General features: G+C 47.2%; 1 long non-coding RNA gene across 3 annotated transcripts in view; it reads left to right on the top strand.

Moving 5' to 3' along the window:
• The window catches only part of LOC118918772 (uncharacterized), a 478,090-nt gene that overhangs the window by 148,680 nt on the left and 308,431 nt on the right, over window positions 1-20,979 (top strand). The window lies entirely within an intron of this gene.

Raw genomic sequence — 20,979 nt, 5'->3', positions numbered from 1 at the left:
GGCTGGTACTTTGAATAGCTCTGCTCAAAAATGACATTCTTGAAAAAGGCTATTATTCATCTAGTTATATATTTTAGGTTTCTGGGGAAAACAGTAGGAGTACAGGGTTGTAAGAAATAGCAGGGATGTAAAGAGAAATGATGAAATTCATGTAACAGCCATTAGACTAGCCAAGGAAATCATTTCCAATGATACAGTCATTATTTGTACAAGTGTCCCCCCCTCAAAAAAAGCAGATCAACAGAATTTTCACACTTACTTCTTTGGTTTAATTGTCTATTTGTTTCAAAATGAAAGCTAATTAAAAGATTATTTTCATATGCTTTAATCACACTACAGCTAACTGTTGGAAAATTTGCAATTAATTGAAGCAACAGTTGAAATAAGAATGCATTAAAAAAAAATAACATCACTATTTGAATACACAGAGTAAAGCAATTAGTCCTTCGTTAGTTCTGAGTTATTTCAAATGCTTTGAAATACTTGTGTGTTTAATGTTTAATCATCAAGGAAATATATCTGGCAATGGTGCTAGCTCCAGTATCATGAATTAAATATCACCCCTTGGGAGTGGGGAGAGTTCAGGAAGAAAAATGGCAGCCTCCCCGGGCCTGGCCTCGGGCACATTCTTCCTTTCTCTGGGCACCCGCACAATGAAGGCTCTTCTTAAGGTGCCAGTGCTTCTCCCACACCTGTCACTTCCCAGCATGGCTGTGCCTGCTGCAGTCAGTTACCTTGGACTGGAGCAGACTGGGAGGGACAGCCCCTGAGTCTGGAGGGCCCTGCTGGGGTGGGGGTGTTAGAGGGGAAGTCAGGGGCGCAGGGGAAGGTGAGCGAGGGATGACACGTTGGCAGGTGGGATGCAGTATCTAGAGGGTGGTGACCAACACTGGGCAGGATGTCACTGGAGGTGACACAGAGGCGCAGAGGGCACAGAGAATGGGTAGTGTGCATTTTTCCAACCACAACAAAGCTTGGCATGGAGGTGCTGCTTGGCAGGAGAGCTTCAGAGGTACATTGACATCAAGAGGCTCTTAGGCAGACAATGCATGTGGCTTTAGTGCATGAGTAAGAGTCAAAGGGAGCTGTTCAAATGAGCAGTGAGATTCCATCCCAGGAATATCCTTATGGTCATAGTTCCCCTGTAACAGTAGAAAATACATCAAAAGCCTGAAAGTATTCATCTTCCAGAGACGTGGCCATAGTCCATACATGGGTGTTCATACCTAGGCTTTGTACTGAGTTCTATGCATACATTTTCTTATTTAATTCTCATAGTAGCACATCGAAGCAAGCATGTATATGATCCCTACTGTAAAGGTAAGGAAACTGAGGAGAGATTAAGTAATTTAGTAAACTGGAGCTATTCCTCATACCTATCTCATTGGCTTATGGGGAAAATAATATGATATTCCCTGTAGTACAGAGGAAAGTGTGGCTTACAGGTTAGAAGACCTGCCCGAGGGCGCATACACACTTGATAAATATTAACCCCAAATTCACTCAAGTCTCAGTGTGGGGGAGATGGTTCTGCAAGTGTGCTGTGGGCCTGCAAACGCAGGGGAGCAGCCGTGGTTCATGGGAGACATCAGGCAGGATGGAGGAATTATGGAAGAAGATGTACCTTCCATGGGCCCCAGATTATGTCATCTTTTCTTAGCAAAACCAGTATGGATTCTTCAACTCAGGAATTTAAAATATCAGAAGCCTGAAACTGGACCAGTGACAACACACAAATTCCAGACTTTGCACACCTGCAGATGGGGGATGAAGATCTCAGGGAGTCCAGGGGAGGGCGGAACTGGGAGTAGCTGGGCATGACCAGGACCATCCCCATTTCTAACACTTGTGTTTGCAGGGAGCAGTGGAAGGTGCCTCGGCGGTCTGTCTGTCTGTCTTTCATGGCATACACAGAAGACCTAACTCCTCTAGCCAATCCCTGTGTTTTGTCCTCAGTGCAGACTCTCCTGTAAAGCGTGGTCCCCTCCGTCCTTACAGAGCTTGGAGAGAGACTGTTGTAGAGAGAGATCTGGCAATGCACTGTTGTGCGTGACCAACAGAGATGTGTCTCCGACTGGAGAAATGCCGCTGGCTGGGGTAGCCAAGTGCATTGGGAAACCAGATGGCGGAGGAGTGGAAGCACAGTCATTGTCTTGAATTTTCCATGGGGAAGAATTGGTGGGCGGAAGGGGGAGGGGAACGTCGTTACAAGCTTAGGAACCACGCGGGCCAAAGACTGGGTTAGGAGAGACTGGGTTAGGCCAAAGACTCTGTGGATTTGGGGGCTTTGTGAGTTCTTGAGCTTAATGGGGGTGTAGGAAGCATTGGCAGGACAGGACTGAGCTGGTGGACCAAGACCAAGAAGGCGTTGAGATTCTCTCCAGCTGAGAAAGCCTGGATGTCCTCCTACAGTCAGCAGTCTGGAAGCCAGTAAAGATTTGAAGTCGGGGAAAGGGAAAACCAGTGTATTTCACAGGAGAGCAGAATAAGAACACATTGGTAGGGTGGTGAAAGCCCAATCCAGTGAAGTGAGCTGCTTCCTTTTTCTTTAAGGGTCACTTATTATTTATTTATTTATATATTATATTCTGTTCTCCCTCTTTATTTCTTTACTTTTACAAAGGAGGGAGGATACACATACTCTGCATTAGCTCACACAAACGAACTCAGTGCCAATGCTAAAATAGGTGACGGAGGGAACTGAGACCCAGATTAGAACCTCTGAGAGTGTGGGCTCCATTTGAGTGGAAGTGGGCAGCAGGGAGAGGACTGAGATCCCCAGAGGCCCAGGCCAAGGTGGAGACGGATTCAAGTTCCCAGTCCATAGTGGCTGCGTCACATAGTCAAACTGGACTCGACTTTTCCTGATACAGAAGAGGAAAGGCCCTCACGGGTTCACCAAAAGAAGTCCTTCAAGAGGAATTTCAATAAACGATTTATTATTGACTCCTGTAACAGGGGCTGATGGGATTCTACTGAAGTTCAGTGTAGCACCAAAAATCCTGAGGGCAGCAGCGCAAAAGAACACGACCCGCCTGGGCTTGCAGATTTCTCTCCATCTGGCTTGATCACAGAATAAGGGTTAGGCTAACGGGGATGGCTTTTGTTCTTTTAAGGCATCAGTGTGCATTTCGAAAAAGGAGATTTCTTACAAGTACCCCAGTATCCCATATGTAGCAGATCAAAACTGGCATTCTTTGGATTGGGGCAGAGGCAGGGGATTGGTTTCTAGGGAGCCTCAGGGACACCCCCCAGGAATTCCAGGGCTCTGGGGAAGATAATCCTAAAAGCTGCTGATTTTCAGGAGTGATGGACAGCATGGCCTTCAGGCAGTACTCTATAAATATTATTCCTCACAGTTGGGATTTTGACAAACATTGGAATGTAGTGAGCTTGGGCAGAGATTTGCCAGGCAGATGTCCTGTGCTGCTGATTGCAGCTGATTTCTCAATCACTGGCAGGCAGGAGAGGGGCAAATTCTCCAGGCTCATCTAGTCTCCAGGCCCAGGTCTCAGAGGCTCCTGCCTCGGAGAATTTAAGGCCCTGAACGTGGGCTCACGTGGGCCTCACCATCCCCACATCGGCCCTGACGCAGAGCAGTCTCAGGCTGACAAAAGTCCCTCAGGACCAGGTTGCTCTAGATCTTTTTAATTGTTTCTTGACGTGCGTTTTAAGCTGTCACACTGCAATGTGATTCCCATCTCTGTTTATCTAATGTCACTGGGGGAGGCACTTGGAGAATTGTTTTGACTAGACATCAACCTGCAAACGCTCTCTCACCCCTCAGCTGTCTCTTCACCTTCTGAAGAGTCTCTGTAGCTGCTGAGCAACTGGCAGGGTCTTTGGCAGCAACAAAAAAAGGACAGACCTTGGGGAAAGCAAGCAGCTGGCTGGTTTTCTGTGCTGCTTGCTGGTCCCAGAGGTTCTGCTGCACTTACCACACGCTTGCTCCATGTCAGGCATGGAGACAGTTGGGATGCCCACAGAAAGGGGGTGATGCATGCTCTTAGGGGGCTCGTGGTCGGGTAGGAAAACTGGCGCTCCGTGTGTATAATTTTCTGCTGTCAAGGAAAACCCCATGTGTGTGCCGCAGGGCACATGCACTTTGTGCTGGAGGAGCAATGGGGAGATCACTCTTACCCTTCTGCAACCTGCACTCTGCCCTGGAAGCTGAATTACATGAGTGACATCAGTGAGTCCTCTGCCCGCTACTTCCAACTGGGTCCACCCAGTGGGGGGCCCCAAAAAAGAGTTTGGTGGGAGGTCAGAGAGTGCAAATATCAATGTCATCATTGTCAGTAAACAACACTGATACGTTGGTGCCAACCAGCCCCAAGTGCCTTGGGAGGCACAGTTACAAAGCAACACTATTAACCAGTATGTTTCATGCCTGACCAGGGCTCTGTGTCCTACAGGTAGTTTTGCAAAATAGCTCAGGCCAATTCTGTGTATCTGAAATTTAACTCTCACAGTCATGAGTGAGGTCACAGTGTTTATCTGCCTCCCTGCCAGCTTGCCTCTTAGCTGGCTGTGTCCTTCCACTGAAGATCACTGCTCCTGCCGGGAAGCTGACTCTCCTCTCTGCCCCTCTCCCTCTCAGGCGTCTAGTAACTCCTCCCTCCCCCCAACCCTTCGCTCCTAGCTGGGGAGGTGTTCTGCTGCTCTTGGGACTCAGGCTATTGTCCTATCATGTTAGGATCCACACCTTGGATCCTACCCCCTTCAAAAATAACCCTCCCCGGGACACTCTGCTTTCAGTATGCAGTCTTTCTTGTTGGGACCAGGACTGATTCAGGGATGGTGGATCAATTCAAAAAATAGAAAGGCGGCTTTTCAAGGGTTGGGTCTTAAAGGAAAGTAGAATATGAGTAGGGGGAGAGTAGGGTTCTTGCTCAGTGGTGTGTCAGCAGTTGGGCCTGGGGCTTAGTCTACAGAACCCACTTTCCCAGTAGCATCATAGGCAGGAGTGCTCCAGTGGAGGACAGCCACGCTGGGAGAGGTCATCGGAGAGCGTACATTCCTGCCTGGTAGGGACAGGGCTCTGCGTCTGCTCAGCCCACCTTCAAGGCCTCTGAACCATACATTACTCCCTGCTGCCCCCCCCCACCCATCAGAGATTTATATTAAAGCCCAAATTGGAGGGGACAGGAAGGTCTGACAAAGGAGGATGGCTTAAAGACCCCAGGGAAGATAAGAGGTGACCTGGGCAGGTTCTGTATCTTGGAAGGCTTGGTCATATGGTTGAGAAGCAGTACAACTAACTATGTGGAAGTGGGGATCTCAAGCCCTAGAAATATTTCTTAAGTCTTTCAAAACCTTTCAATAGCCTTGGGTTCCTTAACTTCCAAGAATAATGATAGCATCTACCTCTGGGGTTGTGGTGAGAATTGAATAAGATAAGGCATTTCACAGTCTGATCCACATTTTGTGTTCAACAAATATTAGTTGTTGTTGGCAAGGAAGATGTGACAGGTGTGGTGAAGGCAGCTGAGAAAGAGATAAGAGCAGTAAGATTTCATGGCAAGAGAAGTCTTAGAATGGAGTATGGGTAAAATTGCAGTATTTCTAGAATCTCTCCTGGCCTTAGTTCATCTCCATATCAATAGGTGTTTCCAAAGGGTAGAGAGAAGTAGTCCATCTCTGTATCAATAGGTAATTACAATGCTGAGCGAGGGCATATCTGGACTGGAAAGGTTGAGTGGGGTCCCTTCTTTGGCAGCCAGGTGGCGAGAGACACAGGAAAACGGAAGTGCATGACTGCTTGTAAGCAATAAACAGGTTTCTCCCACTTTATTTCTCCCTTTGACTGATTTTGGTTTCAAAGGTAATTTGTCCCCGGCTGGGAAAATATTTCTCCCCCACAATTGTAGGAATGTGACCAAGTACCAGAGCTGGAAGGACTTTTTAATTTGGTGTCAATCTCCCTGTAGGGAAAATGGAAGTTCCACGGCCAGGGTCCTCACCTGACAGCCATTGTGTACGTGTGAGAGGTAATACTTAGTCTACTGCGCAGGCGCATGCTGCATACCTGCTGGCAATAAGCCATCACTGCCGGTGTGGCTGTAAGAAGAGTTCTGCTGGTGCCTAGAGCAGAGGGCAGCAGGAGAGCAGATCCTAGAGAAAAGAGCCAGAGAGCAGGAGAGAGGAGGGCAGAGGCTGAGCCATGGCCGGGGACAGAGACAGAGGCAGAGGGTTCTAGTGCTCGACCTACTGCCCTGAGAATAAGGCTTGGTATGAGCCCCTTTTCACCCCCAACATTCCATTGCCCTTATTTGGCCTCACTGAATCCACAGTGAACTTGCCCAGGACTGAAACCCTCAGGCAAGACACTGCCCATTCTCAGATGAGTAAAATGAGGCCAGCATAGAGAGGAGGCTACTGAAGGTCACCCGATCTTGATGGTAGGACCAGGACCTGAACTCGCAACTCCTATTTTCTGTTGTCAGCCTCTTTCTCCAGAGCTTTCCATGGAAATACCTCCACTGATTTATTCACCTCAAGGATTGTATGGCTCTTAGACTTGTTAATGTCATTATGAAGAATATTTAAGAAAATAGTACCCATAAATCATGCCAAATTCATTCTTGGAAAGGCAGAAACAATAGTTGATTTTGCACTGGGTTAGAAGCATAGCCAGTCACGCATCCCATAGGAGGTGGACGTCGGTGGGGGAGGGGGATAGGCAGGATTAATTAAGACGCTGCCTTTCCTGACTCCCGAGTTTATATTCCATCCTCTCTATCAGACTTCTTCAGCTGTTTCTTAGCTGAAATTGAGAGCTGTGGCTTCAAACAGAGCCCCTGGCACCACACACTTCCCTGCTCCAAGAAGCCCTATCTTTGTGGCTAACTCATACTGTTTCAGTCGTTAAAAAGTGTCAAGGGACAGGAAAATAGAGTCGGAGATGTTTCATCTGGAAAAACAAACTCACACACAGACAAACAAGGAGACAATTAGTTTTTGTTGGGCCGATGCCAGCAGGATCTTTGTCATGTAGTGGAAGTCTGTAGAATTTAATAGGATTATTGTAGGGTGAGGAAGTCCATTTGAAGAGGAGAAAAAAACCAGAGGCGTAAAAACATGCCTGCACACAATTTTATGGATACTTAAAAAAAAAAAAAAATCCAACCTAGAAGTAACCCACCTGATAGTTTTGAAATAATATCGCCATCACCAAAACCAATTGTAATGTTCACAAACTACCATTAACTGTTAACCAGGTCTTATTTTAAGCACTCTACATTTGCCATCTCATTGAATCCTTGCAGGGCTACAAGGCACGTGTTATTTCTACTTCTATGGTTAAAGACACCAGGGCCCAGAGGGGCTGAATATCTTATGCAAAGCAAACGAAGTAGGAAAAGGTGGGACTGGAATTTGAGCTTCATCCCAAGTCCTCTTTGGTCATTTTTGCCTCCAATAAAATGCCCTGGGAGCATAGGTAGGACCCATAAATGCAGCCGAGATACAAGGAGTAATGTTGCCAGTGTGGATACCTGAGCAGGGCAAAGGTGTAAACTGAAGTCTGTGGATTAATCCAGGGTCCTGAATCAAACATGTCCACGGACAAGACAGGTCTGAAAGTGGGCCATGTAGACCATGCCATTCTAATGGAAATACTTTGCTGTTGCCTCAAAAGTTGGAGTAATGCCTTTGAAAGCGTGGCTTCCCTCATCAAGCATCTACAGAGGCTTATTTTCTAATTCTTTTCCCTGCCCCAGATGCCCAGCAAGAGTTGGCCCTCAATACGGGCTTGCTGATCTATCGACCACATGATTGATCGATCAATTGTTATATTTGCATCTGTATGGTTTGGAGCTTACAGCTCTAGGTGGGAATTGATTTTAATCTTCACAGGTTAAAAACAAAAGCTATGAAATCCTTTACAGGAGATGATGATGAGACACAATCTTATTAAAGAGAAACAGACAATTTATCATCGCACCACAGCTTGAGGCCCAATGTTTTCTGTATTCTTGCCAGGGTCTCAGTGTCTTGTTCAATATCTAATTTATTTGAAGTTTCATTAGGGGAGGAGCATCTTCTGCAATTTTTGTCTTCAATTTTCAGAGTAGTTAAGCAGCAAAATTCACTCACAGGGGAGGACTTGGTGGCTGTACAGCCTTTAGTCCACAAAAGGGGTCGCATATCTATTTTCTCTAAACTTGGTGCCATGACCATTTTCTCTGGAATTTAACTTCTTATGGGCTTATTTTTTTTCCTGACCAAACATTCTTTTGTTTTTGTGTTGTCACTTTGATTTTAAAGTAGTTCTTTACCCCTTCGAAGTACTACAAGTGTTGTTTAGCAAAACTTACCATTTAATACATTTCACAAACTAATTAAACCTTCTAACAGCACACACAAATTGGGCCCTCTGGCCGATAAAGTGCTCACCTCATACGGCTTAGTCAGGAGTTTGCCTTGTTCACAATTCATCACAGGAGGGCAGAGTTTCCAGGAAGAAGGCTACTGCTGCACCGAGGTTGGGCACATGTGACTGGTTGGTCCCATCCTGCTCCCTGTCACCTGGTCACAGTGATTGGTTCTGAGAAAATGGGTGGGGTCATGGGATTCAAGCATAGCCTATCAAAATCATCGTTAGGTTTATTAGGTAGGCTGAGAAAGGTTTTCTTTCTGCCAGGTATAGCTAATCTGGGAGAGTCAACAGCAAGCCTAATGATACCCACCTTTCTAATCACATGGGGAAATTGTGCCTAAGAGCTGAAGAGGGGAAGGCAGAGCTCATAGAAGGGGTGAGAGCTGTAACTGCAGTGAGATTCATTAGTTCCTTATTTATGTGACTCAGTGAATTCCTTCTTCACTCTAAGCTAATTTAAGTTGTGTCTCTGCCACTTATAATCAAGAGACTTAACCAATACAGGTAGGTTTATTTCCCCCATTTTACAAAGGGACTTAGAGTCACACAAGTGGCAATTGGCAAAGGCCGTCTGCGTGTCTCACAAGCTGCTGGAGTTGGTCTTATCCAGTATATGGCTTCCCTCTTCCTTATTTGAATAACATCAGTTTTATTATCAAGGCTCAGAACCAGTTCCAAATAATAAGTCACTTCCCTCAACTCCCAAGTATGTAGGGAACCTTCCTCTGTTTTCCCACTGATTACTTCATTCTTTTTCGTTTTCTAAATATAGAATGAATGCATGCACATTGTAGAAGTTACAGGAAAGCACAAAGAAGAGAATAAATTTATTCCTAATTTTGCCACCTAGGAGAAACCATTGTTAATATGGTGTGTGGTTCTCTTTGTGCATAAGAATCCTGTGTTCACTGAAGTCATCTGCTCATTAATGAATAGGTAAACTTGGCTCAAACCATCATTCCAAGTCCAATGTGGGACTTGAACCCCACCTCTGTCCTATACTAGATCTCTGAGCTTGGGCAAGTTACCTAAGCACCCTGAGCCATTTTCTGATCTGTCTGCTGGAGTTAATAATCTCCTTGTAGCTTGATGGGAGAAGCAAATGAAAAAAAAAGGCAATCACTTTGAAAACTATAAAGTGTGGTACAAATAACAACAGTTTTTAATATTTTGTCTCTTAATTCTAGTCACAAAAAGCTTCATAAAAAAATTCTTATGTGGAATCTCAGTGTATAAAGTAGGTAATGAGGGGTTTCTCTGGTCAATGCAGAGCCACCTTCAACCCCAGGGAAACCACCAGGCACAGGGAACTGTTTAAAGACCCTGGTCTGTATGAGATAATTTCCAAGGTGCTTTTATCTACGTGACCCAAGGCCAAGTGACCAAGGAAACTTTATAGGGCTGCAAATGGATATACGCTAAGTGGTGAAAAAAAACTCAAAACACTCCCTCCTGTGAATACTAAATTAGCAAGAATTTCATCCAGTACCTATCCTTACAAAATGGGGGAAGGTGAAACTCTCATTCTGTAGTTTCCTTGGCCATTCCTAAGAGCAATCAAGGGCTTTGCATGATACCCCCCTTTCTCTAACTGTATGTCCAGAAGAGATGAGACAAAGCCGAGTACTGAGACCACCAACCCTGTCCACACAGCCACCCGAAGGCACTCACTCCCCCTTGGCTCTGGGGGGTCATCCAAACAATCCTTTGAGCACTTACCCCCTCCTAGGTGATTTGAAGTTAACAAGCACCCCTAGCCAAGGAAAAACGTTTTGCAAAGGCCCTGTGGTAGATAGGGCATTTGTACCCTCCAAGAACTGAAAGAAGGCCAGTATGTGTCTGGAGTACAAAATAAGCCTGGGAAGGGAGGCAGAGACCAGGACAAGCAAGTTCATGGGAGCCATGCCAATGATTTTGCTTTGTATCCTACGAGTCATGGGGAGTCACAGGCTGTGGCACCTACCTGCAAATTGAGAGATGGTGGAAGACTGTCCCAGGGAACGGGCTGTGGAGATGGGAACAGTAGATGTCTCTGGGAATTATTTAGGTAGCAAAATAAAGAAGGCTTAATAGCATCTGTTATAATAGAATGCATTAGTTTCCTATGGCTGCTGTAACAAATATCACAAACTTGTGGCTTAAAACAATAGCAATTTATTCTCTTACAGCCCTGGTGGCCAGAAGTCTGAAATGAGTCTTAAAGTGCTAAAAATCAGAGTATTGGCAGGGCTGGTTTCTTCCGGAGGCTCTAGGGGCGAATCCACTCCTTGCCTCTTCCACACTGGGGAGGCTGCTGGTATCGCTTTGCTCTCTGCTTCCAGCATCACATCTCCCTCTGCCTTCCTCTCATAAGGCTCCTTGTGATTACATTTAGGGCCCAGCCTGATTGTCCAGGGTAATCTCTCCATTTTGAAATTTAAGATATTTAAGATTCCTTCATTTAATCACATCTTTAATGTCCCTCAGCTAATATTCACAGGGTCCAGGGATAAGGACTTGGACATCTTTGGGGGCCATTATTCAGGCCATCACAAAACGCAAGGAGGAAAAGAGATTGTATGTATTGACTAGGGTTCTGGTTTGCAAACTGGATAGATGGTGCTGAGATGGAGTTGGGGTCACAAGACAAGCTCACTTTGGGTCATGTGCTGAGTCTGAGGTGTCCTTGTGACATCCAAGAGCAGCTGTCCATCAGTCAGTTTAGAAATACAGATCTAGAGTCCAGAAGAAAGGTCCGGGTGGAAGATACAAATGTGAGAATCGCCACAGTAGAGTGATCACTAATGCCGTTGGAAGGAAGGAGATTGTCCAGGGAAAGGACATAATGGAAGAGAAAGAAGGGCCCGAGACCAGGCCTGGAAGAGAACGTGGAGAAGAGCAATGAAGTGTGGCTGTTCTCAGAGCAGACCCAGAAAGACTGCAGGAAAAGATGTACTTCTCTGGCTTAGAAGCCAAGGAGGAGATGATTTCAAGGATGATTTCTGCCCAAAATGTCTGAAGTCTCAAGTAAATTGAGGATTGAAAATGCCTGTGAAATGTATCACATGAACTCCTGTGGCAGAGTGATGGGAATGGAAGGCCCGCTAGGTCGGAGTAGCTTGAGGGGTGGAAAAAGAGTGAGTATAGAACATTCTTCCATGTTTATATATATCCTTGTTCTGTGTGACAAATGTATGCACTCATCTTTCAGATGAAATGTCAGCCATTATTTCTTCAGTGCCCACGGACCTACACTTTTACAAGTTCTCACAGCTGTGTTTCTCTCTCCTATGAAACCCTGATTGAAAGCTATTGAAATGTATTTATTTGTGTGATGATTGCATCTCTGTCATTCTCTCCTACTGTGCACATAAGCCTCTCAAAAGTGGGTTCTGGGACAGGTTTTGCTGACCGTTGTGTTAGCAGAACATTGTCTGAAGCTGGCACCTACTAGGGATGTCACTGGCTCTACTGAATGACAAGAGTGATCACGTGAATGCTTAATTTTAAATTGCATATGTGGGAGCATTTTTGATTTCTAGAAAGGTTACTTAATTAAAAGTGCACAGACTTTGAACTCAGATCCCCAGAGTTCTGAATCCAGAACCTTCTGGCCTTCTAGGTATGCAGCTTTGGCAAAACCACATCAGCTGACAGATCAGCCTCAGTTTTCATGGCAGTGTGGTGGGATGGCGGCTCCCACGTCTACCTGATGGAGCCTGATACGCATTTTCGTTCCCTGGCAATCCTGCCTTGTCAAGAGCTGACAGTCAGACCTCAAAATAAGTGATATATATGAACTTCTCAAGGAAACCAGGAACCAAAACAAATTGGGAGAGAAAGAAAAAGAGGGAGAGACAAACACAGAGACAGAGCACCTGGCATACAGTGGCTACTTAATAAATCTTGCCCATTGGCTGTGCTGGGTTTCATTTTGTCCTTAGTGTGTTGTGACTGGGCCCTTGCAGTTGCACGAGGAATGATTTTCTAATTAGAGAAGATGTCTTGGTGGAAGCTTGCACCTGCTGATGTCGATGAGGGCTCAGGGTGTCTGTGCAGAAAGGCAGGGGCTGGAAGGACGTGGCCTTCCTGCACAGGAGCCTCACCTTCCCCTTTCCTGATGCCATTCCAGCTGGGCACCTGGCAAAGGCAAGCTAAACATTCCCCCTCCTGTGCCCACACCTCTTAGATCACATGCAGAGATGGGCTGCCTGCTGGAGATCTGGAGTAATTCTGCTTTATTAATTTGTGCCCCTGTAATTAAACAGTCATATTAATTAGCATTTCTGCTTATGTGTCTGCCTTTTTCATGTTAGAGTTGAAGCTGAGAGTAATTATTTATATGATTTCTCAATTTGTTTTGGCTCTGTTTTCCCAAAGTGACACTTTTGCAAAATTCATAGATAGCACTTGTTTTGCATGTCTGATTGTCAGCTCTTGACAAGGCAGGATTGCTGTGGGAGCAAAATTTATCAGATGGTGATGCTGTTCTGGGGGGGTAGGTAATTCAGAGCACCCCTTATTTCTGATGAATTTGCAAGGGTATTTGCAATTTCACACTGCCAGTGGTTCTTGCATCGTGGTAGGGTGTATGTGTGTTGTTTTGTTGTGCATATGGGAACATAAAAAAATTTGTTGGACAATTATTCAGCTTTGTTTAGCACCATCATCACAAAGAACCACCATTTTGTTTTCCTAGTGTTGGATGAGAATAATGGATACCATCTACACAGCCTGGAAGGAGATTGAGAGTTCTGTGGCTTGGTTTGGGGCCCTCTTTTTTGTCAAATGTTCCCTTTCATGGGGTGTGGGACTAATTCCTTCCATGGATATTTGTGGGACATGTCTAAGCATCTACTCTCACTCAAAGTAAGGCAGGCTCTAGTCTTTGTCTCTCAAGGGTCTATTCCCCCTCTGGGGAGATAAAGTCAAAATGACTAATGAGCCCACACAAGTCATCCCCAAATGCACAATATGGATCCACAAATCCCAAATATACATCCAATGGAGTATATAGTGCTGTGTTGATGATATTCATAACAGAGGGGTCAGGTGCAGGATACCAGTAGGTAGGGAATTGGGAGAGAAAAGACAAATGAGAGGATGCACAGTCTGCTCTGTGGATGCACGACGCTCAGCACAGTGTAGAGAGGGCATGGATAAGGAGTCAGAAAAGTAGTCAGAAATCTTTAAGATACTAGCAATAGTAGCTGCTATTGCTGAGTTCCAGCTATGTGCCGGGCTTGTTAAAAACATTCTGCATCCACAATCTCATTTGATCTTCACAGCTGCTGCCTGGGATAGACACCATTATTTATCCCCATTTTATAGATGAAGAAACTGAGGAACGAGTGGAAAGCAGGAGAAATGGATATGAATTACAGTTGTCCTGGGCCTGGGCTGGGGAAGCTTGCATGGCCTGGGGGCACCGTGAGCAGCCAGGGGCTGGTCCAGCTGGGAGCCAGGCAGATGGAGTGCCAAGTGTCCATAATGAGCTCTGGGTCTGGTGTTCCAAGTGGCCCTGAGGCTTACGTGTGGGAGGCTAGACAGCGTTCTGGGGACAGAGGCCCATTCCCAGCAGGATGCAGGCCTGCCCAGCAGGATAAGGGAAGCCTGGCTAGGAAGTGTCACTGTGGGTCTGGCAGCAGGGTGGTCAGTGGGAAGGAAAGGGCAAGGGCAAGGGCATGACCTGCTTCAGGTCTTGACCTCATCACTTACCCATTGTGTGATTCGAGCAAGCGCCTTAGCCTCGCCGAGCCTGACTTCCTCTTCTATAAAATAGGAGCAACCAGGCTTGCCTTGTAGGGTTGTCATGAAGGTTACACACAAATGTACCTGAGAAGATTCCCAGTCAGTGCTTTTGCCAGGATGGGCGTTCCGTAAGTATCCGAGGAAGCATGAAAGGGAAAGAAAGAAGCCAAGTGAGGAAATCATGGAATACTTCAAGGAGGAGATGGCATTTGCTGGGCCTTAAACAATGGGAAGGGTTTATTTTTTGTGTGAACAAAAGTCAGAGGTAAGTGCAGGATGGGGCTGCCCTAGGTCCCCTTTGGGGCAGGCAGAGCGATCTAGGATGCTCTGTGAGCATCTAGGAGGCCTTGAGGAGACAAGAAATAGTGTACCCCATGGGGTTGATACCACAGTTGCTAAGCAGGTAGCTGTTGACAGAGACCTACTATGAGCCAGCCTCTGTGCATGCATGGTAAGTGCGCCTACTATTCCCTACTTCCCTGTATGTAAACCCAGTTTCACAGAGGTTGTTGGATAACATGTGGCAGGGCAGCCTGAGTGGGAAAGCGGGTTTGGACTCCAAGCCCTTTGATTCCTTTGTCCCCTTCATCTTGCAGCTGGAGTATTGTAAAGTCAGGCCTTCAGGATCGTCTCCCATGCTAGACCCACCGCCCCGCTCCAGAGAATGGGACTTGACTCATGCAGTGCTGAGTTTCCCGATGAAGACATACACATCACTCACAGAGCAGTATTTTTTGACACCTCTGGCAAGACCATTTCGAATTCTAATCGTAGAAATAATTTGGAAGAAGGAGATGAAGGTTATCATTTATTTAGGGAGCTTTATCAACAGAGGCCCTCTCTGGCTTTAATAAATGAAATATGTTGCACAGAACAGTGATCACTGAGGCACGAGAGATACTATGTTTGCCCACGAAGGGCTTTGAATAATTTACATCCTGGAAAGATATTTTATGACAGTGCTTATAATCTTCTTATTGGTTCAAAATCAACATTTACAGCAGACATCTTTGAACTGATGCCGCTGATAAGCTTATCTCTTTATTATGTGACTGGGATCAAGCCTGCTCAGGAGAGGGGGGGTTTCATCGGAACTGATTCCTCTTTGGATCTCAATTTTTTATTCTCCTAAACAGCTGATAAATAATAGAGGTCAGCCATTAATATTTCATTTTAATTAATATATTAGTAGAGGGAACTCTTTTAATTTGAAGGGGCATGGGAAGGAGGCTTTGGGGTTTCATGAAGGTGATTTATCTGGAAGCTCCAACTGTGATTCAACCCACTGCGAGAGGTGCCCGCTGTTACTGGTTTCGGCCTTCCAGCCGAGGCTGGGGCACCAGCGATCTGACAAGAGCTGTAGCTCTTTTAACTGGAGGCTCTTCCGGGTGATTGACCTGAGCCTGGCCAGTCCACAGGAGGAAATGTGGGGCACCAGGTCGATGGCAAACAATGCAGAGAACATTCTTCTTGCACACTTCGGCAATGTTTAGGGCCTGCAGAGGAAAGAGCATGAAAAGAAATGAATTAAGTTCCCTGGAAGTCCAAAAGCCTGTCTGACTGGGCGTATGCATCACGTCTCACATTCATGGGCTGACAGTGGCCAGTGTGGTCCTGAAGGTAGCAGCCTGGGGCAAGAGGAGGGACCCATGCTTTGGAATTCCTGACCAATGCTCAAACATTACTGTTTCACTGGGAAAATGAATCCAATGCTCCTAGCCCCTGTTTTCTCAACTGTAGGCTGGGATAGTGGGCGTTCAGCTCACAAGATCGTGCTTAGAGTTCGATGTGGTAATTTACGTCAATGCTGTTTTGTCACTAGAAGCAGCGTCACTCTTAATATTCTAAACTGGGAGTCCCCGGAGTCCCCCAGAAGGATCTTTTCACCTGGGAGCACAAGTGTGGGTTTTAGGAATTGGAGGCTAAACATCTCGGACATCTGGGGTTCTTTGTGCCGTTAAACCACAGGACAGGAAGTGGGCCACTGGGCTGGCCCAAGGCAAACGATCCCACTGCCCCTACTATAGCAAAGGGGAGCGCGGGGCTTGAAACCCAGAGGGGTTGCAGGGTGGCTGGGCACCTTTTACTCCCTTCCCCAAAGTCTTGGCCAGTCCAACTGTGGCAAGTCAATTAAACCAAGGCACCCAGGACTCAGACCTCAACAAATGAGGCTTGGTTCACTTTCATGGTAAAGAGCCCTCCCAGGCGGGCATGGAGGTTGCCGAACAAGTGGTGGAAGGAGAGACCGTGGTGACAGACCAGGACTTTATGACCAGGGAACCCCGGGGAGAGGTGATGAAACTGACTTCACCCTGCAGTGATTCAGATCCCGCCGGCCTTCCCGTGTCCCGTGGACTAGGGCCATGAACATCTCACCTGGACAATAGTGGATGTCCCTGGCTTTTTGTCTTGGGAGACGGATCTTTCTGGAACATCATTAGGGCCCCTTGCCTGCTGGCTTCCTATTGGTTTTGGTCAATAGTGACTATTTACAGGGGCTCAGAGGGAAGGCGAGGGTGCTCCAAAGCTGGATGCATCTGTAGTCACAAAGTCTAAGCCTTACCACAGCTCTCCCTGTCAAGTCTGGCTCAGGGCTCCACTTATCATCTCCTCCCCTCTCGTCTTCAGGCCTGTGGTGGTGATGGCTCCCTGTCATCACTAACCCTGGGATCCTGCTCTGAACCATCCCTGGTGCCTTTTCCTACACCCTGAATACACCTATGTGACTAGGAGCTTTATCAAACTCTCCCCAAGTCACCCATTTGAATGTGCCATCATTTTTTCTCCCGCTGAGACCCTAGTGCAGATCGCAGCCTCCCAGACATGGGGTATGATGTGGATGGGCAGTGTTTGGACAGTGGGGGCAGGGGATTGGAGGGGGGAAATGGGAAGTCAAAAGACCAGGTGAATGCCCACTACCACTTATCTGTGGGCCCTTGGGCAAGTCATTTAGCCTCCCTCAGCCTCTGTAACTTCCATGTAAAATGGAAATGATATTATTATTATAAGATGCAATGAGATTCATGATGCAGGGAGACTAAATAAAGACATGGCAGGTGATAGGTCCTGAATGAAGCTGTTAATTTCCTTCCCCTGGCACACAGTAGGCATTCAACTGATGTTAGCTAAATCTAGATGAGAGAAAGTGTGTGTGTGTGTGTGTGTGTGTCTGTGTGTAAGTGCGTGTAGACCCAGGAGGTGGGTGAAAGTTAGAAAAGAGACAGGTCTGCTTGCAGATGTCCTTGAATTTATGCAGAGATTTCAAATTGGGGCACATTTAGAAACACAGGTGTTTTGGGGGTGGGGAAGGAGATTGGAGAAGGCCTCATATTCCAAGATCAGCCTATGAGCAAAGGTGGGGCATGGAAGTGCTCGGCAAAGGCTGATCTGGAGTGGAGGCAGGGAGGCCAGGGAGGAGGCCAGAGGAAGAGGGGTGTGTGGCTAGTGGAGGGAAGCAAATGAATGCTGTCCCCAGTGCCCCCTGTGTGATGATCTGGGGCCCTGTGCCTCTACGCCTTGGGCCTCCCATGTGACCTCAGTGGCTGCTCAGGCTTGAAGCACCCCTGCACTTGGCTTGGGGCTCACTGGTGAAGCCCAATCCCTCCTGAGCAGATCCATAATTCAAAAGCATGTAGGGATTTTGATGTGAATACTGGTGTGTGAGGAATCTGGAAGCAGGAATATAAATTAGGAAGTGCTGCTACAGACTCACACTTCTCACACTGTCCCATGCAGGTGGACTTGGAGGTCCTTCTGCTTATTTATTCAGCAGGTGTTGCTGGTCAGTGGGCCAGGAAGCAAAGATGAAACAGGCGTCCAAGGCTGTACTTGAGGAGGTGTTTGCTTCATGTAATTAAGGAAAGTGGTTCGCTGAGAGCTCTTTCCCACTTTCCAATCAAAAACATTGCATTAGTCATGCTGCCTTTGAATCTGTCAGCAGTTCGTTGGCTAGTTGGTTCAAGAACGTGCACTGATTAGAACTATAGAGAAAATTCCTGCCCCAGCCATTTGATGCTGACTTTCTTAGATGGAAAAGCAACTCTATTCCCTGTGGACAACACAAGTGGGAATTTGGGCAAAGACAGAAATGCCCAGAGGGCATGGCTCATGGGCACAGTGATCAAACAGACACCAATGTGGTTGCATTCACTTATGTTTTATTGAGCACCTACTCTGGGCCAGGCAGGCCCTGCTTTGCTCTGGGGAATTAGATGGAGGCGACGTGGCTTTGAGGGGCTCCAGTTAACCTAGGGAGAATCAGAATCAAGTTGGAATCAGATCTGTGGGGTTCCCTGTGAAACCATCCCACCGCCAGAGGGTGGGAGATACCAGGTCCCATGGGGGTAGTAGACTAGCGGCTCAGGCGGTGATGTCGCTTCATTCCCACCTGTGTCCTTGGAGCCTCACACTGTACTGGGCTAAGTAAATCCACTAGGTATTTGTGGAATGGAAGAGTGAGTTATTGAATGAACAAATGCAGCAGAGGTGTCAGCAGAGGTTTCTGTAAAGGGCTGATGTGTGAACTGAGCCTTGAAGTTCATGCAAGGTTGGCCAGGGCTGCAGGGAAGGGTTCATCGTTCAGTGAGAGGGGACAGCAGAGGGAGGGTAGAGGGTGACACAGTTGGTGCAGATGGCCCCAAGCACCCACCTTCCAATTTAGGCTGCCCCCTTTGGGGCATAATTAGATGAGATCGGGAATCCGTGAGGAGCTGTGTGCCTTTCTGAAGTGTTGATGACTGCCTATAATTGTGATGCTGTTTAATATCTACTAAAGCCCTGCAATTTCTCACCGAAGTAGTAATTATGGTACCTAACCTGTTCTTTCAGAAGCTTGGTGCACTTGGTATGGGGAGAAGTGGGTTGACAAGTTAACTGAGACATATTTAGGTTGCTCGCTCACTCGCTCATCTCTTTTTAGTAACACTAAGAAAGTGGCTCCGATGCAAGCATGACTTTCCTCAGCTAATGGCCGGTGGTCGGCCCGGGTTCCATCTTTCACTCGGCGGTAACGTAAGACAACTCCCTGAACATCTCTCAGTGTCATTTCCTTGTCTCCAAAGTGGGACAAATCGACTTGCCTCATTTACCAGGAGAATCCTGTGCAATGCTGCTTCCAGGAAGTACCCCTAAATCTGGGGAAGGTGATTGCGGACCTACAGGGGTGTGATGCCATTTCCCAAAGCACAGAATGGCTTTGAAGTCTCTTGTGTTAGCTTAAAAAAATCATGTGGTTTTGTGATCCACTCCTCACTATAACTGTGTTTGCTTTATTTTTGCACATTTTAATTGAGTCATAGTGAGCAAGGCTGGACCCCAGTTGGGGAGAGTGAAGCCTTGGGCCCCAAATTGAACAGAACACCGAAAACCTCAGTCATCAAGATAATGCACATTTTAACGCAGTATTTTAAAAACTCGAATTTGCAAACTGGCAAGGCCTTTCTGTAAATGATGTTTTGCCGAAGCTGGTCCCAGGGGTAGGGCGAGGCGAGCAGAGCACGGCAGGGCTGTGCAGTGCAGGCCTGGGTTCTCCCTTCATTTAAGATGGTGGTGATATTTTTGTTCATCGTGGATCTTTTGGCATTCCTTTCGATTTCTTAAAATATTGCCTTACAATATCTTTTACCTTGATTGCTGAGTTTTGTGGTGCCCGGGCAAGTGTCTTACTTGCCCTCTGCTCGTCCCAGCTGAGTGTGCTTAACTGTCCTCACCACCCTGCTCTGCAACATGGAAGACCACTGACCTGCCAGGGAGATACAGTACGTCGTTCCTCTGGCTTCATCCAACCCTGGAGCCCATTTCTGTGAGCTCACCGTGTCTGGGCGCCTTCTCTGGAGAAGCACAGAGATACAGGAGGTTCTGATACAAGGCCAGGGGCTCCTTGGGCACAGGGGTTCCCTGAAGGCGGTGGGCTGGGTCAGTTTCCATCCCACTAGAAACTCACCTGTGGCTTTTGAGAAACCCCTTAAGCAATGTGGTCTCCACGTTCCCATCAGCAAAATGAGGAGGTGGGGACAGATGAGTAGTCCGTGGTTCTCTGAAGGCATTCCCCTGTGTACAGGGAGGATGGAGACTGGCAGGCACATCCTCATGCCAGACCTTCTTGTGAGTCACAGACGAGGAAAGGGCAGTGTGAGTAATCCTTGGTGTTTGAAACAGATGTGCTGAAGCGATGCTCCCTGGGTGTGAAGGAGGAAGGAAATGTTTATTTTCTCTCAAAACTCTTCAGAGAGTGTATGGCTTCTGCTAGGCACTGAGGGAAGTGCGGGGGATGGTTAGGGAGCACCTGAACCCCCTCTAGGCTGGTGGGCAGGGTCGTGGGTGTGGAGTGACGCCCAGCAATGAGACGGAGAGGATGACAGGCTGACTGGTGGGCAGAAAGTCTGCACAGACGTGTACTTTAAGGCTGATGTGGGGAGGTTCTTGGGAAGGATGGGGCTTGAAGGATGTGCTTCAAGTGGTGGTGAACATTATGAACCCTAAGAGGAACCTGTAAGTCCAGGTCCAGAAAGAGACAGATGATGCTCCCAGCCGGGGGATTGAGGAGAGGTCAGTAAAAGGGCCATTTATAATAGCTCGGGCGCTCTAGGGGAAATCAAGGGATAGGGAAGCACCTTGAGGCTAACAACATGGGGGGGCCTTTACCACCCCAGACCCGAACTAGCGGGAGCTGTCGCTGTGAGGGGGCTGGGGTAGGACTGGAGGTGCAGCCTCCGGGACTGGAGAGCAGCGGGCGGGGTGAGGGGCGAGGTGGTGCCCTCACCCTGCTCTCCTTCCGCCTTCTCACAGCTGGTCAGTGTGTCTGGTGGGCTGGGCCCAGTAGATGTCCTTCACACAGGCAGCATCACAGGGCGGAGACAGGCCTGGAGGGC

The sequence above is a fragment of the Manis pentadactyla genome, chromosome 15 (genome assembly GCF_030020395.1).
Source record: "Manis pentadactyla isolate mManPen7 chromosome 15, mManPen7.hap1, whole genome shotgun sequence".
NCBI lineage: Eukaryota > Metazoa > Chordata > Mammalia > Pholidota > Manidae > Manis > Manis pentadactyla.
Note: the sequence above shows the minus strand (reverse complement) of the source record. Positions and strands in the feature narration are given on the sequence as shown.